The sequence below is a fragment of the Arachis ipaensis genome, chromosome B1, assembly GCF_059453495.1.
Source record: "Arachis ipaensis isolate K30076 ecotype BB chromosome B1, ASM5945349v1, whole genome shotgun sequence".
Taxonomy (NCBI): Eukaryota; Viridiplantae; Streptophyta; class Magnoliopsida; order Fabales; family Fabaceae; genus Arachis; species Arachis ipaensis.
Window position 1 is genome coordinate 55860394 of NC_142436.1, and position 16469 is coordinate 55876862.

Consider the following 16469-nt stretch of genomic DNA (forward strand, 5'->3'; position numbering starts at 1 on the left):
TAAACTATGATGGATGATGCAGAGGCCCACTTCTGGGGCCCACTTGGTGTGTGCTGGGGCTGAGAATTAAGCAATCCACGTGCAGAGGCCATTTGTGGAGTTGAACGCCAGTTTTTGTGCCAGTTTGTGTGTTCAACTCCAGCTTTTGATCCTTTTCTGGCGCTGGACGCCAGAATTGGGCAGAGAACTGGCGTTGAACGCCAGTTTACATCGTCTATCCTTGTGCAAAGTATGGACTATTATATATTGCTGGAAAGCCCTGGATGTCTACTTTCCAACGCAATTAAAAGCATGCCATTTCGAGTTCTGTAACTCCAGATAATTTACTTTGAGTGCAGGGAGGTCAGAATCCAACAGCATCAGCAGTCCTTTTTCAGCCTGAATCAGATTTTTGCTCAGCTCCTTCAATTTCAGCCAGAAAAACACCTGAAATTACAGAAAAACACACAACTCAAAGTAAAATCCAGAAATATGAATTTTTCCTAAAAACTAATGGAAATAAACTAAAAACTAACTAAAATATACTAAAAACTATATGAAATTAACCCCAAAAAGCGTATAAAATATCCGCTCATCAAATATACCTTGAAAAAAAGAATTGATAAAGCCGAGTCTTACAAATGGTGAGAATTCTGAGAAAGAGGGGATTCTTACTTACAGAGACAATTCAAGAGAGGTGAAGTGATATTGCGTCAAGAAGAAAGGAATGCATAATGAAGAAGTTTCTGAAAAAGTTCAAAGATTTAGTGAGGTAAGGTATTTATAAAAAAAATTAAAAGGGTTTAGTTGGAGGAAAGTTAAATGTCCAGATTTAATAGAGAAGTGTGCATGATCGGATGCGCATTCAATAGATGTGATTAGTGGAGCATTTTTTCAAATTTGACATCAGTTATAGTTTCCAAACGTTTTTAAGTTTAAATTTTGCTCTCAGTTTCAATTAGATGAGCGGGACTTAGTAGCTTTTTGCTTCTGAATAGTTTTGGCATCTCACTATCCATTGAAACTCAGAAGTGTTGGTCTCTTTAGGAACTTAGAGTCCAGATGATATTATTGACTCTCCTAGTTTAGTTCTTTTTTATTCTTAAACATAGCTTTTTAAAGTCTTGGTCATGGCCCTAAGCACTTTGTTTTCCAGTATTACCACCGGATACATAAATGCCACAAACACTTAGTTGGGTGAACCCTTTCGGATTGTGATTCAGCTTTGCTAGAATCCCCAGATAGAGGTGTCTAGAGTTCTTAATTGTAACACTCTAATTACCCTAAGCCTTACCTCGCGTCGTAAAGCAAAGGCAAATTAAAGGTTACGACAATTCTAAAGCTTATACATATTTATATAGAAAGAAATAATATATTCTAGAAGCCCGATGAAGAGTTAAGCTCAAAAATAGAGTTTGAAAAGCACAAAACGTACTCACAAAGCTATACTAAACGAAGAACAAGATATACGTACAGATATCAAGGTATATGTATATAGATATATCAAAAGATAATAATATAGATATCCAGCCACTGCTCGCGGAGTTTAAGGCAGCTAGTTACATACAGATAAACAGAGTTTAGACAGTAAAACAGCTTATACAAATTTTCCTCTCAAAGTAAGCCGCTAGGCCAAATAAATAAAAAATGAGATATCTTAAACAAAATAATCAAAATGACTTCAAAACGGGATAGAGATCCTCCGCCCTATCACCACCAAGCAACTCACCGAGGTGGGTTGCGACCTGCATCTGAAAAATAACAACAGAATATGGTATGAGAACCAGAGGCTCTCAGTATGGTAACAGTGCCCAGTGATGTAAGATATAAGACTCTTGGACGCCAGAGGCAATCCTAAAGCTTCATATCCATCATGAGATTCAAGCTTAACACGTAATTAAAATTACGAAAAACTACCAAAAGTACCCATGAAGTTTACGAACACTGACAAAAGTACTCATAAACTAAGAAAATTAACATTGTACCCATGAAAGATGGTTCCGTATGACAAAAGTATCCAAATCTTAATTTTTTGTTAATTTTTTAATAAAACTCCTAAACTATCCTTCACTCAACCTCAACTCACTTTTTTAACCTTTCATAACTTAATTTGCACCAACTCTTGCCATGGAGTCCAAAACTACTCTTACAATAAACCAGACCGAAATCAATGGTAGTGGTGGTGGTGGTAGAGGATCGGACCTCAACCGATTCACTCATAAGTTTATAATCCATACCCAAACTAAATTAATCAAACACCAAAAAATACTCAAAACATAAAAATTTTCAAATCCATTCATCCAATTTCAATTCACTTTAGCAAAACTAGAAATAAAAAAAGCCATCAACCATAAAAAATCAACAAATCCATTCATCCAATTTGAAATTTATTTCACCAATAATCAGAAGTAGAAGTAGCCATTAACTGGATCTTCTGTAAATCAATCTCAGCCTTCATAAAAAATAGAAGCAAATTAAAAAAAATAGAACAGTATCATTTTAGTAGTAACTAAATCAATTTCTGAAAAGAAGAAAAATAAAATAAAAATGTTTTAAAAAAAAGAAATACATTTTTCTTCACCGGCCGACTGTAACATCGTCAATGACAGAACCTCCATCCACAGTGCCACTTCCCTTTCTTCTCTAATTTCTCTTTACCAAACCCCCTTTCTGCATACAAGAGTACCACAACCCCTCTCTCTTCTCAGGTGTGTGATAAACCCCAATTTTGTGGTTTATCTTGTACTTAATTTGGGGGATTTTATCACTTTTTCCTACATTTATTCAATGAAATAGCATGGTTTTGTAATTCTCCCTTGATTTGTGCTTAAGTGTAAAAACATGCTTTTTAGGCCCTAAAATTGGTGATTTAATTCACTTTAATTCTATTTGATACCTTGATGTGTTTGTTGAGTGATTTCAGGTTCATAAGGCAAGTATTGGATGGAAGAATTGAGGAGAAAAGCATGCAAAGTGGGAGAACTCATGAAGAAATGAAGGAACCGTAAAGCTGTCAAGTCCGACCTCTTTGCACTCAATCGACCATAAGTTGAGCTACAGAGGTCTAAATGAGAAGGTTTCAGTTGCGTTGGAAATCTAACATCCGGGGCTTTAAAATGATATAAAATTTGCCATATGTTGCTTCGCGTTCAGGGGTGCGCACGCGCCATGTACGCGTGTGCGCCGATGCTGCTGTGGCCCACTAAAGTGAATTCGCCCCCAGCGATTTCTGAAGCACTTTGGGCCCAACCCAACTCATTTCTAATGCTATTTCATGCAGAATTCAAGCTTGGGCAAAGGAGGGAGCAATGGTTTGTAGCATAAGCATCATGTAGGTTAGTTTCTAGAGAGAGAAGCTCCCTCTTCTCTCTAGAATTAGGTTAGGATATTTCCATCTTAGATCTAGGATTAATTCATGCTTTGATTTACTTGTCCTTTGCAATTTCTTGTTCCTCTACTCTTCCTCTCTCTAATTTTGTATTTTATTCTTGTAATTGCTTGCTTTCTTGTTGATGCACTCTTTCTTCTTCTATTTTCCTTTATTGCAATTTATGATTCATGTTCTTTTATTATTGATTTGCTTTATTGTTGTTTAATTCCTTGAAATTGAGTAGTGTAGATTTACATTCCTTACAATTTACTATGTTTTCCTTTTATGTCTTCCAAGTGTTTGATAAAATGCTTGGTTGGATTTTAGTGTAGAATTTTATGCTCTTGGCTTGGGAAGGTAACTTAGGAACTCTTGAGTTACTAATGTCCAAGTGATTGACGATTGAGAGCCATTAATGCTAGATCTCACCAATTGATTAGGTGTAGAACTAGGACTTATGGATTTGGATTGATATAGCTCACTTGACTTTCCTCTACTATTAGTTAGGGGTTAACTTAGTGGGATTGATCCTTGCCAATTCTCATATTGTGGTTAGTGATTAGGATAGAGATCCTTGACCACCTAACCTTGCCAAGACCTTTTTGTTAGTTTATTTCCTTTGCCATTTATATTTCTTGTCCATCATTTCAAAAACCCCAAAACATACTTCATAGCCAATAATCATTCACTTCATTGCAATTCCTCGTGAGACGACCTGGAGTCCAAATACTCCGGTTAATTCTTATTTAGGGTTTGTACATGTGACAACCTAAATTTTTGTATGTGGGGACTCTTCGTTGGTCTAGAACTATACTTTACGACGAGAATTCATTCAATTGAGGAAATTCTATATCAACAAAAGTTCACACATCAAAATGGCGCCGTTGCCGGGGAGTTGCAATGGTGTTGTGTTATTGGTTATTGTATATATGTGAATATTGTGAATAGCTTGATTTTTGGATTGCTTGTTAGTTTTTGCTAGTTTTAGGACTTTGTTTCATTATTTATTGTTAGCTTTTGTTTCTTATTTTTACTTTTCTCTATGAATTCTCACTTTGGCTATGAGTGTGATTACAACTATGTTGTAGGAAATGGGAACTTCAATGAAGATGTGCATCAAGGATGGGATAACCAAAGGTGGGAGGAGCCATATGCATATGATTAATCCTCTTGGCAACAACCTCCACCAATGCACTATGAAGAAGAGCCATTCTATGATGCATACCAATCTAATGGTTATGGTGAATCCCCTTGTGACTTCCAAGAACCACCACCATATACCTATGAGCCATATCCTCAACATAGTCATCAACCATACTCACAAGCCACTTTTCACCAACCATCTTCATATGACCCTAATCCATATCCAATCTACCAACAATCATATGAGCCATATGAACCACACATAGAGCCACCACCACTCCAACATCAACATTTTCAAGAGCCACCCCCTCCATACTATTACCAAGATGAACCACCTCCAATATATGAAAACTTTCAACCACAAGATGAACTCTACTTTCCACCACAACCTCCTATGGAAGAATACTCATGTCCTTCAATCCAAGAGTCATATGATCCTACTCGTGATATCCAAGAGGAACAAGAGTCAAGGGATCATCTCAAGAAAGCATTAGATCAATTTCAAGCAACCATGGAGTGTGTTGTGCAACAAATGAAAAAAATGGGAAATATTGAACCACCACAACTCTACCTAAAAAAACCACCTTCCGACTATAATACCTTTCCCTCAAACAATGAACCTCTCTTCCACCATCACCTCCCGATGAAGCATTTATGCTAGAATTAAGGGATCTTGAATCTCATATCTTAAGGCAACACGAGGAGGATGAAAAGAAATTTGAGGAGTTAAGAGCAAAAATGGCTATCATGGTAGAAGCCATTGGCAACATAGTCTCATCCCGCCTAAGCCTATGCGATCAAGGCACTTCCATTGTGGAATGTGGAGAAGCAACCAAGGAGCTTAGTGAGGGAGTGAACTTAAAGCTCCAAGGTGAAGAAGATGAGTTAAAGTAAGAAATGAAACAAGAGGAGGAGGTAGAGATTATTGAAGAAGAGGAAGAAGTGGTTGAAGACTTAGGAGATGCGAAACCACCTTGAGAGTCTAGGATTGGAGAAGACCCCTCCAAGATGATTGAATTTGATGCTAAGGAGGAATGTGCACAACCTCCAAGGCATATCTCTTATGAAGAAGTGGATGGGATAGAGCAAGAATTGAGTCCCCTTGGTGATGAAGATCAAGCATCAAGTCTTAGTGGTGAAGAATCCTTTGAGCATGAAGAACCTTCTCCCGATGAGATGGAAAGCAATGTGGAGGTAAATGTCTCTCACCCTCCCAATTATGACTTGAGTAAGGGAAAAGGCTTAGATAAAATTGTTGAACAAAAGATTACATTTGAGAAAACTTGTGAAGAGGTGGAAGTCCTTAGAAAAAGGAGGATGGGAATTGAATACGCTTTGTCAAGATCCTTAGGAGCTTATTTGCCTAGGTTACCATCTACTCCTACATTTGAGTGGGTAAAATTCATTTCTATTACCTTTATTATCCCACTCGAATATGGCTTGCTTGAAACGGATGGTCAACTTAGGATGCTTTGTGGGATGAAGCGTAAAAGAAAGATGTTTCGTGGTTGGCGTTGTAAGTCTAGGCTCATTATGGTTGAAGCTTCAAAGAGTAAAGGTTGGACTAGTGCTCAATTGGATGGGTCTAGGAGGATAGTTTGGTGCTTCCATGAGAATTCATCTCTCTTGCCACCCGGAGGAAACCACCATGATCAACTCAAGGACGGGTGTGAAAACAAAGTGTGGGATCCCGGATCGCACAAGGAAGATCAACTTTGGGAGCCTATGGTTTGTGAAGAACTCCATCAAAGCTTGGAGTTATTAACTTTGAATGATGAAGTACAATGGAAGTCCAAGCATTGGTGGATGTTCAAGGATGGATTCAAGCACAAGCCACCTTGATGAAGAGCTCCCCATAAGTCCAACTTAAGGACAATAAACAAAAGTGCTAGGTGGGAGACACCCCACCATGGTAACATCTTTTCATTTTTCCCTTTTGTACATATTGGTAAAATAAGTTTAATTTCATATTTTGTTTGATTAGTTGAGTTTAATTAGAAGTCTAGTAGGTTAAATAAGGTTTCATGATGTTTTGGTAGCTGTTTGGAGGTTTGGAATGCTTGGTTTGGTACAAAAGCATAGAAAAATTTTGAAAAACAGAGCACCACCCACGTGCACGCGCACTTCATGCGTACGCGTGAATCAAGCAATTTCGGCCATCCAGGCACACGCGTCATGTACACGTACGCGTGGATTGAGTTTTTCCACCTCCCATACATTCACCCGAGAGTTGTGCCTGAAGTGTGCCAACTTTGTGCCCTAGGGCACGCGAACGCGTACCTTGTGCGTACGCATCGACTCTCTGCTTTACCATGCACGCGTACGCGCACTGTACGCGTACGCGTTGCTTCCATTTCATCAATCCACGCTTACGCGCACATGACGCGCACGCGTGGATTGCCCTGTTTCACCTTCTTTTCTTCTCTTCTTTCCATTTCTTTCCTTCTTCTCTTTTCTCTTCTTTTCTTTCAACCCTTCAAACATCATCCGACACTACCAAACACCATGTAACACCATTTCTTTTCGTTAGTTAGTTTAATTTTTGTTTTTCATTATAAGTGTTGGATTGCTAATCTTGTTTACTGCTTACTGCTGCTTATTATTAATGGGATGTTAGTTTAACATCATTGTTGTTAATGTCATTGTTGGATTTCTTTGTTGAGGTTATATTTGGTTACTTGGTTCGGAACTTTTCATGTTTAATGCTTTTGAATACCAAGTACATGTGACATTGCCTTTAAGCTTCTTAACTCTTTTGAATTATATGTTTTGGCCACCATACATTCATCATCCATTGTTAGGCAATTGCATATTATCATTGTATTTTTTTTAGGTGATGCTTGTTTATGGTCTACCCTTATTCACATCACTTATTTCATGCATTGAGATTGTAGAATTGTAAAATTGGATCGAAAGCTTACCTAATGATGTATTTTTGAGCTTTGTAAAGCTTTGTGGGCCATGCTTGCTATGGGATTGATTTCCACTTCTATCTTCTTTTTCCTAAGTTCCATAGCATCCATATGTTTCACCTCTATGTCACTTAGGTGTTGCAACAACTTCAATATGTGTCATTGATTGTTGTGTGAGTTTCATATACCATTTTGTTTACTAAGTCTACCTACACATCAATCAATGTCCATGCATTATCCAATTTCACAATTGCTTGATTTTTGCTTGAATGCTCTCATGCTTCTTTATTGCTTGTTTGGTTGTCTTAGCCTACAAGTCTTTTAAAGTATCTCAAGCACACTAGAATGAGTGAAGTACATGTTTTCTTTTGTGTAAATGTGACATAGCTTTTTATACTAGTGTGTGTATGTGTTCTAAACCGCGCACAATTTTAGAACCCACACACCTATTTTTTATCAATGTCACACCAATTCACTCACTCAATTCTAGTGACTCACCTCATTCCAACAATTCACGCTTCCTTGCTTTTGTATTTTCTCATCTTACGGTGTTTATTTTGTTTTTCATGATCGATGCACAATAAGCAAAAATGGAAGTGGAAGGAAGAACACGCAGCAACCGGTTGACCTACCAGATGAAGGTGGCAACTTGGAGAGTCACTGTACCCCCTTGCTCATTTAGTGCACCGAGGACGGTGCAAACTTTTAAGTGTGGGGAGGTCGTCCGACCGCTCGGCATTTTTGGGATGAGTCATCATAAGCAAAAATGGAAGCGGGAGAAGAACACGCAGCATCGGTTGACCTACCAACTGAAGGTAGCAACTAGGAAAGTCGTCGAATCCCCTTGTTCATCTTTGGATGCACCGAGGATGGTGCGAACTTTTAAGTGTGGGGAGGTCGTCCGACCGCTCGGCATTTTTGGGTAACAAGTTTATAATCCCAACACTTTTGCATTTCATTTTAGGATTCTTAGTTGCACTTTCTTATTTTGCATATGTATATAATAAGCTTAGTCAAAATCATGATATTTTTCAAGGATTTTATCTATAGGGCACCCAATTGATTGAAAAAAAAAATTTTTTTTAGAACTTGCTTGAATTATATACTTTGTGGAACATGATTTTTGAGCTAAGAACACAAGCATGTGAGGTTTGAGCCTAATTGTGTGGTTACATCATACATAACCACTTACTTTCATTCTTGTGTGCATTATTCTCTTCCTATGATTGTAATCTTTGATTTGTTTAATTCTATATGTCCATTATTTTGTGTATACATGCATTTATATGATTGAGGCCATTGTTCAAATAGCTCACTTACCCAAATAAGCCTACCTTTTATCTTCCATTGATAACCAATTTGAGCCTATGCTTAACATATTTGTTCTTAATTGTAGCACATTACAAGCCTAAGTGAAAAACAATAAATATCCCTTAATTTGGATCTTTGATTAGCTTAGGCTAGTGAGAGTGTTTATCATTTGATTTTGGGAGAGTTGGGTACATTGGGTATAGATAAAAGTGTGTTTATGTTTGTGTTGAGAATCTTGGGAATTTGGTACATACTCATGTATTAATCATGTGTAAACCATATGCATTGATGTTCTTGTATATATTTTAGTTTGAAAAAAAAATGAGAAAAACAAAAAGAAAAAAAATATATATATATATAAGAAAAAAAAGAAAATATATAAAAAAGAAAGAAAAAGAATTACAATAAAAAGGGGACAAAAATACCCCAAAACAAGGTTCAATAAAAGTCAATGCATATGGGTGGTGATCAAAAAGAGAATGCATGAGTGTGTGAAAAAGTGAAGAATGGGTAGTTAGGTTTGTTTAGAATTGTATAGGTTGTCATAGGTTAGGTGGGAAGTTTAAGTTAATCAAAGATTCAAATCTCAAGCCCACTTGACCATATGCGGATCCTTGGCCCTAACCCCATTACAACCTATGGGAAAGTCCTCATGATACTTGTATGCATGCATGAAATAATTGTTGATTGTTAGATGAACAACAAATCTTGGAAAGCATGATTAGGGGAGAATTGAGTGAATCAACCCCATACACTTGAGCGACTAGAGCGGATACACATCCGGTGAGGGTTCGATTACTCAATTACATGTTTCCACCCATGATCATCTCTTTTCTTGCAAGTTTGTAAAATCTTTTTAATAATTCAATTCAATTGTGGGTTGGGTGATTGCTATTGCCTTAGCGCTTGTGTTTGTATATGTATTCTTGGAAATTGATTTATTTTGACTAAGTGGATGTATTCATGCAGATAGATTGCATATAGATAGGTTGCATGTAGTTAGTTTGCATTGAATAAATGTTGATGTCCCTTTGCTTCTTTCTTGATTTTAGCATGAGGACATGGTTAGTTTAAGTGTGGGAAGATTTGATAAACCCCAATTTTGTGGTTTATCTTGTGCTTAATTTGGGGGATTTTATCACCTTTTTCCTACATTTATTCATAAAATAGCATGGTTTTGTAATTCTCCCTTGATTTGTGCTTAAGTGTAAAAACATGCTTTTTAGGCCCTAAAATTGGTCATTTTAATTCACTTTAATTCTATTTTATGCCTTGATGTGTTTGTTGAGTGATTTCAGGTTCATAAGGCAAGTATTGGATGGAAGAAGTGAGGAGAAAAGCATGCAAAGTGGGAGAACTCATGAAGAAATGAAGGAACCGTAAAGCTGTCAAGTCCGACCTCTTCGCACTCAATCGACCATAACTTGAGCTACAGAGATCCAAATGAGGCGGTTTCAGTTGCATTGGAAAGCTAACATCCGGGCTTTAAAATGATATAAAATTTGCTATATGTTGCTTCACGTTCAGGGGCACGCACGCGCCATGTATGCGTGCGTGCCGATGATGCCGTGGCCCACTAAAGTGAATTCGCCCCCAGCGATTTCTGAAGCACTTTGGGCCCAACCCAACTCATTTCTAATGCTATTTCATGCAGAATTCAAGCTTGGGCAAAGGGGAGAGCAATTGTTTGTAGCATAAGCATCATGTAGGTTAGTTTCTAGAGAGAGAAGCTCCCTCTTCTCTCTAGAATTAGGTTAGGATATTTCCATCTTAGATCTAGGATTAATTCAAGCTTTGATTTACTTGTCCTTTACAATTTCTTGTTCCTCTACTCTTCCTCTCTCTAATTTTGTATTTCATTCTTGTAATTGCTTGCTTTGTTGTTGATGCACTCTTTCTTCTTCTATTTTCCTTTAATGCAATTTATGATTCATGTTCTTTTATTATTTATTTGCTTTATTGTTGTTTAATTCCTTGAAATTGAGTAGTGTAGATTTACATTCCTTGCAATTTACTATGTTTTCCTTTTATGCCTTCCAAGTGTTTGATTAAATACTTGGTTAAATTTTAGTGTAGAATTTTATGCTCTTGGCTTGGGAAGGTAATGATGAGAGAACTTTTGCGTGGTCTAGAAATTTACGGATAAATCCTCGTTGCAAGTATAGTTTCTAAACCTTCAAAAGTCCTTTCATACAAACGTTTTGGGTTGTCACAAGTAACAAACCCCTTTGAAATTGATAACCGAGTATTCAAACCTCGGGTCGTCTTCTCAAGGATTTGCAGGGAGGTATGTTCTTATTATTGGTTATGAAGATTGTAAATTGGGGGGTTTTGAGAAATTTGGAGTTTGGGCAATGTGCACAGATATATTTTCAAGCAATAAAAATTAATAAATAACTGTAAAATAAACTCTTGGCAAGGTATGAAGAACTGGAGGTCCTATCCTAGTTACCCTTATCAATTGTGATGAGAATTGGATTCTTCCCCCACCTTATTAACCTTTAACTATGAAGGTAAGTTAAGTAGACAAATTAATTCCAATTTTCAATCAACAATGAGTTTGATAACTCAAGAGTTACCAATGTCTCAACCAAAGACAAAAGAGAGAAATTCTACTTGAATGAAAATAATTTGGATAAACACAGGGCATTAATAAATTAAAGAGAGCAATCATAAGTCTGAAATACTTCGAATTATATTAAATAAAATGTTCAAATCATAACATGGGAATTCATAAATTAAATTGGAAAAATAAATAAAAATAAAGAACCTCGGATTGAGAGCTACTCCTAAAACTAAGAGAAATCCTAAATCATAATCCTAAGAGAGAGGAGAGAACCTCTCTCTCTAAAAACTACATCTACTCCTAAAATTGTGAATTATGAAAGCTTTCTCATGAACAAATGCATTTCCCCACTTTATAGCCTCTAATCTGTATTTTCTGGGCCGCAAACTGGGTCAAAAATAGTCCAGAATTCGCTGGTTTCGAATTTTGCCACGCTAGATTTCCGTCACTGCGACGCGGCCACATGGATCACGCAGTCGCGTCGCCTAGCCTCATGGGAACTATAGCATATTATATATCAAATCGAAGCCCCAGACGTTAGCTTTCCAACGCAACTGGAACCGCGTCGTTTGAGTGCAGAGAGGTCAGGCTGGACAGCTTAGCAATTTCTCCAACTTCTTGCATTCCTTCCACTTTTGCATGCTTCCTTTCCATCCTCCAAGCCATTCCTACCTTATAATATCTGAAAACACTTAACACACATATCAAGGTATCTAATGGTAATAAGAGAGGATTAATAATAAGCAAATATAAGATCAAAGAAGCATGTTTTCAATCAAAGCACATAATTAGGAAGGCAAATGTAAAACCATGCAAATAATATGAATAAGTGGGTAAAAAGTAGATAAAAACCACTCAATTGAGCACAAGATAAACCCTAAAATAGTGGTTTATCAACCTCCCCACACTTAAACATTAGCATGTCCTCATGCTAAGCTCAAGAGAAGCTATAAAGAAATGAAGAGGAATGGTAGAATGTATGAAATGCAACCTATGAATGCAACTACATGCTAAATGCTTTTACTTACTTGGTTAAGAGTAAATAAGTTCTCCAGGAATAAATATGAACTGGATTTCACTAATTCAAATCATAAAAATGAAGTACAAATAGACTTGCAAGAAGAAAATAGCTCATGAATGCAGGGAACAAGGAATTGAGCATCGAACCCTTACTGGTAGTGTATACACTCTAATCACTCAAGTGTTTAAGGTTCGATTCTCTCAATTCTCTACTATCCTTGCTTTCTAAGGCTTGCTTTTCATCTAACAATCAACACAAATTTAATGCACAGATACACATACCAAGAGGTCTTTTAAGGGTTGTAATGGGGTTAAGGTCAAGGTAGGATTGTATTTGGTCAAGTGGACTAAAATCTGAATCCTTAATTAATCTTAAACTTTCCACCTAACTTTAGACAATCCATGTAATCACAATACAAAATCTAACTATCCATCAACCATGTTTTCCACATTATTCATGCATTCTAATTCTAAGTACAGTACATATGCATTGCTTTCACTTACTTTGGGACATTTTGTCCCCTTTTTGCTTAATTGCTCTTTTTTTCTTTTCTTTTTCTCTTTTTCTTCTTCTTCTTCTTTTTCTTCTCTCTTTTATATATATATTTTCTTTTTCTTTTGTTTTTCTCAATGCATATGATTCATTTATTGAATGCATGAACATGTCCCAAACATTTCTTTCACATTTTTAGAAAATTCTAACATACTCAATTCTCAAACCAAATATTTCCAAACCCAATTTCCCACACTTAAATCATAAGCACTCTCACTAGTCTAAGCTAACTAAGGATTCAAATTAAGGACATTATTGTTTTCCGCTTAGAGTTAATGATGTGCTAAAATAAAGAATAAAAAGGGGTATAATAGGCTCAAATTGGTTTGCAAGGGATAATGAAGGGTTAAGGCCACATAGGTATGTAAGCTCAGTGAAACAAAGGCCTCAATCATATAAGTGCATGTATACATCAAACCATGGAAATATAGAATTAAGCAAGACAAAGATCACAATTTTTAGAGAGAAAGATACACACTAAAACAAAATTTTTGGTTGATAAAATGCAACCAATTCAAATAGGCTCAAAATCTCACAGGTTTTGTGTGTTCGAGCTCTAAACCATGTTCCAATATAATATCTCTTCAAACAAGTGTAACATTAAATTTTATTCAAATTAGTGAAATTCTCTAAAAATTTTCTTTGAAAAAGAAAATATTACTTCAACCAAGTGGTAAAATATGCAAAAAATCAAACAAATATGCAATTAAACATGCAAATGCAACAATGAACAAACAAATAAAAAAATAAAAAATTTGGTGTTGAGTCAAGAAATAACTACCCATGGAGATCGGTATCGACCTCTGATGGGTATTTTTGTGGAAAAACGAATTTCTCCAAAACACCGAAAACTAACCGGCAAGTGCACCGGGTCGCATCAAGTAATAATAACTCACGGGAGTGAGGTCGATCCCACAGGGATTGAAGGATTGAGCAATTTTAGTTTAGTGGTTGATTTAGTCAAGCGAATCAAGATTTGGTTGAGAGATTTGTGATTAACAAAATTTAAATTGCATGGAAAGTAAAGGGAATGGGTAAATTGCATGAAAGTAAAGAGAACTGAAATTTAAAGTGCTGAATCTTAAAGAACAAGAAATTAAATGGCAGAAACTTAGAACGCAAGAAATTTAAATTGCAGAATCTTAAAGTGCAAGAAATGTAAATGGCTTGAATTGTAAAGGGAATTGGGAATTGGATTTGCAGAAATTAAACAAGGAAAAGTAAAATTTCAATAAGCAGAGAAGTAGAAGATCACTTGGATTGAATCGGATCTATAAACAGAAATGTAAATGAGATTGAAAAAAAAAACATTAAACAGAGGATGTAAAATTGGAATTCAGATCTCAGGACCCAAGAGACTAGATAACCAAGTCTAGATCTCAATGCCTTCCTAGATCCAACAAGAACAATTGTAAAGGAAATGTAAATTGCAGAGAAAGTAGATGAAGAAGCAATTAACAGAAATTTAAATTCAATTGTGCAGTAAAGAAACAGAGAGGTCTCAGGATGAGATTGAAACAGAATTCCTTCAATTCTCCAACCCAAGATCCAAGATAAGTGTAATTGAAATTGAAAGCAAGAAAACTAAGAGGAAGGGAATTCAATTCTCCTTCCCCGAGACTTAGAAATTAAAATTCTCTCAACACCAAAAGCTCTCCGAAAACTCTCTATGAAAACTAAAAGGGAAAGCTCTCTTAAAAACTTAAATCCTATGCTATTTATACACTTTCTTCAAATGGTCTTCAAGCCTTCAATTGGGCCTTTGCTCTTGATGGAATTGAGTTGATAGAGGCCTTGGTTGATTGCTCTTGGAGTTTGGAGAAGAACCGAATTGAACCGGGTTTGGAATCATGAAAGCTTGAGTAAAAGTTTGAGTAAAAGTTTGAGGCAAACTTTTACTCAAACTTTTTACATCAGTGATGAGCGGATAATTTATACGCTTTTTGGCATTGTTTTTAGTATGTTTTTAGTAGGATCTAGTCACTTTTAGGGATGTTTTCATTAGTTTTTATGTTAAATTCACATTTCTGGACTTTACTATGAGTTTGTGTGTTTTTCTGTGATTTCAGGTATTTTCTGGCTGAAATTGAGGGACTTGAGCAGAAATCAGATTCAGAGGTTGAAAAAGGACTGCTGATGCTGTTGGATTCTGACCTCCCTGCACTCAAAGTGCATTTTTTGGAGCTACAGAACTCGAAATGGCGCGCTTCCAATTGCGTTGGAAAGTAGACATCCAGGGCTTTCCAGCAATATATAATAGTCCATACTTTGGCCAAGAATTGACGACGTAAACTGGCGTTCAACGCCAGCCTTCTGCCCAAATCTGGAGTCCAGCGCCAGAAAAGGATCCAGAACCAGAGTTGAACGCCCAAACTGGCACAGAAACTGGCGTTCAACTCCACAAATGGCCTCTGTACCTGCTACACTCAGGCTCAGCCCAAACACACACCAAGTGGGCCCAGGAAGTGGATTTATGCATCAATTACTTACTCATGTAAACCCTAGTGACTAGTTTATTATAAATAGGACCTCTTACTATTGTATTAGGCATCTTTTGATCATCTTAGGATCTTAGGATCATCTTTGGATTACCTTATGATCCTTTGATCACGCTTTAGAGGGCTGGCCATCTCGGCCATGCCTGGACCTTCACTTATGTATTTTTAACGGTAGAGTTTCTATACTCCATAGATTAAGGTGTGGAGCTCTGCTGTTCCTCAAAGATTAATGCAAAGTACTTCTGTTTTCTATTCAATTCTTCTTATTTCGCTTCTAAGATATCCATTCGCACCCAAGAACGTGATGAAGGTGATGATTATGTGTGACGCTCATCGTCCTTCTCCCTTATGAACGCGTGCCTGACAAACACTTCTGTTCTACATGAATTAAGCTAGAATGAGTATCTCTTAGATCTCCTAACCAGAATCTTCGTAGCGTAAGCTAGAATGATGGCGGCATTCAAGAGAATCCGGAAGGTCTAAACCTTGTCTGTGGTATTCTGAGTAGGATTCAATGATTGAATGACTGTGACGAGCTTCAAACTCGTGAGTGCTGGGCGTTAGTGACAGACGCAAAAGGAGGGTGAATCCTATTCCAGCATGATCGGGAACCGACAGATGAATAGCCGTGCCGTGACAGGGTGCGTGAGCATATTATTCACTGAGAGGAGGGGATGTAGCCACTGACAACGGTGATGCCCTTGCATAAAGCCAGCCATGGAAAGGAGTAAGACTGATTGGATGAAGATAGCAAGAAAGCAGAGGTTCAGAGGAACGAAAAGTATCTCCATTCGCTTATCTGAAATTCCTACCAATGATTTACATAAGTACCTCTATCCCTATCTTATTATATAATATTCGAAAACACCATTATCACTTTATATCTGCCTGACTGAGATTTACAAGGTGACCATAGCTTGCTTCATACCAACAATCTCCGTGGGATTCGACCCTTACTCACGTAAGGTATTACTTGGACGACCCAGTGCACTTGCTGGTTAGTTGTATCGAAGTTGTGACAATTATGAATTAAGATCAAAGCACCAAGCTTTGGAGCCATTACCAGGGATTGTTCGAGCCTGGACATCACAATTTCGTGCACCAAGTTTTTGGCGCC